This window comes from Megalopta genalis, unplaced genomic scaffold, assembly GCF_051020955.1.
Source record: "Megalopta genalis isolate 19385.01 unplaced genomic scaffold, iyMegGena1_principal scaffold0061, whole genome shotgun sequence".
Lineage (NCBI taxonomy): Eukaryota > Metazoa > Arthropoda > Insecta > Hymenoptera > Halictidae > Megalopta > Megalopta genalis.
Window position 1 is genome coordinate 985,001 of NW_027476130.1, and position 2,500 is coordinate 987,500.

General features: G+C 59.6%; 1 pseudogene; it reads right to left on the minus strand.

The window, feature by feature from the left end:
• The window catches only part of LOC143261672 (large subunit ribosomal RNA), a 7,965-nt pseudogene that overhangs the window by 2,656 nt on the left and 2,809 nt on the right, over positions 1–2,500 (minus strand).

Genomic DNA, 2,500 nt, shown 5'->3' on the forward strand with positions numbered 1-2,500 from the left:
CTCTCGTTAGTCTCTCCATCTCGGTGTTAAGTACACTGCCGGCTCGCTTCAGTCCTACAGGCCTGAAATCGACCCCCAAGTACCGCCACTGCTCGGATGGCGAGAGTTGTTTAATCTCCTCGCCACCGGCAAGACGATACTGGGGATCGACCAGGACCTTGTATTTCTTCTGCTTACCGGCAGGCACGATGGAGAGACTCACGCATTTGCGTGCATTGAACGAGAGCCCCTGTTCCTTAGCCCGGGCCTCAACCTCACGTAGGGCTGCGGTCATACCCAACCTGGTCGACGAGACGAGGACTATATCGTCGGCGTATGCGAACGCATTCACCCGACAGCCCTCGATCTCGTAACCGACGTCGCTAGGTACCGATCTTAGTACCTCATCAACGACGAGGCAAAACAGGAGTGTGGAGAGGGGATCCCCCTGCCTCACACCCCTGCTTACGTGGAAGGGCTCCGAACGAGCGCCGTCAACCTCAAACACCGTGGTGCTATTCGCATATAGCCGGGTGGTGTAGCTAACCAATCCCTCCGGCAGACCGGTTCGTCCCAACACGGAGGATATAGCGTGATGGCTCACCGCATCGAACGCCTTGGCGACGTCTAATGAGACCACGTGGATCTCTCTTAGACGTCTCCGCGCGTCTTCGAGCAGCGAAGCCAGCACAGCTATATTCTCCGCGCACCCATCATCTAAGCATCGCTGCCTAACGTCCACAAGCCTGGCCGCACGGAGACGTTTGGCCAGGATCTTGTGGAGATGGCGAACGATGACCGATGCGATGCTCAGTGGGCGGAAGTCATTTGGGTCAGAAGACCCATCCTTCTTGGGAACGAACACGGTCCGGCTAATTAGCATTTCCGGAGGGAAACCACCCGATGCGAGCACGGCATTGAAGAAGACGGCTTTGATGCTCGTCGGAACTGCCTTCCACTGCCTCGCCGTGATGCCATCAATACCAGGTGCCGAAGAATTGGCAACTGTGACAGACGTGACGTCGTCACAGGTCACCGGGTGCCACACGTGCGCCAGGGAGGGCGTTGGTGGTAAACGCCTAGACTGCTCGACGGGGGTGGACTCCTGGGACACGAATGGTCCCCAGTGCGCAGCCATGGCCGCGACATCTGGGGAACGTGTCCCAGGTCCCCCGTCGAGGATCTCCCTGGCCGCTCTAGACATATTTGTCTTAAAGAGCGTTTGCACGCGGGCATAATCCCGGCGACGCTGCCGCTTCTTCGGCACCCTGATGGATGCATCCGGACAAGGAGGTCGCGGTCGTCTCAGGGGAGGAGCAGGGAAAACTCCCTGGAGCCACGCATGGAGTCCGGCAGCAACATCGCGCCCGTGGAGGAGGTTGTTTGCGACTCCAACGAGCGCGAGTGCGCCGAACCCCTGGATACGGACGACCTCGGGAAGGAGTTCCCGGATAGCCGTCCGAAATCCATCGTGCGGGCTCTCACTCCCCTGCATTGAGCGAGGTGATGGCAGGTGTGATGGATCCGAAGGTGGTGTTGGACCCATCACATCCTCGTTCCGCGGCGGATCATCACGGATCTCAACCGTGTCGGAACGGAGGGAGGAACCACCTGGTTGGTGATCCGCCACCTGGAGGGCGTGGAGCGCTTGGGCTACAAGATTTTTGTAGTCCGCTCCACGCCTCGCACCCTTGATTGACTCAAGGGTGCGTCCCATGGGGAGCACGGCCATCAGGTGTTGATTGATGAACCGTACTCCCCTGGTGGCGGCAAGTGCTTCCTCCCTCGCCATCAAGCGCAGTTCTTCAGCGCTCCAACGCTTTTTGACTCGCTCAATGTCGACTTCCGCGCTCATCTCGTCCGGATGCATGCGACGTCGGTGCACCCCCAATCCAATCTTGGAGGGGAAGGTGCGGCAACAATCCGGACACATAAATGTGCCGGACAGCGGGACGCGCGCCCCGGAGGGCCCTGGATCTATACCACTGATGGTCGGTGGTAGAATTGGGATCGGTGGAACAAAGGCTGGGGCGGGGGCGGGAGGCCGCGGTGGGGCAGGAACCGGCGGCGCGGCTGCCACGGCCTCGTCTACAGGTCCGGCGAGCCGAGGCCCTCGCCGGAGATTATAATTTCTTTCTCTTTTCTTTGGGCCTGTAGACAAAAACCGGCGCGACGGGGTGGCAGCCCGCCGCACCGGGGAGCTAAAAAGCTCCACCCTCCCCCGGACGACACGATAAATCGTGTCGCCAACTCGCTCCGGCCCGAAGGCGGGGGGCAGGTGCATGGGCCCGAAGGCCCTTAAAGCGAGCCTTTCGCCTGAACCCCGTTGGCATGACCCGGCAGGTACCTATGGGAGGTGGGGAAGACTTGGACGGGAGAGGCTAATGGACCTAACAAGAGGTCTATATTGCGCATCACCGTCCCTGCAACTATAACTCTCACTTAAGAGAGTCATAGTTACTCCCGCCGTTTACCCGCGCTTTTTTGAATTTCTTCACGTTGACATTCAGAGCACTGGGCA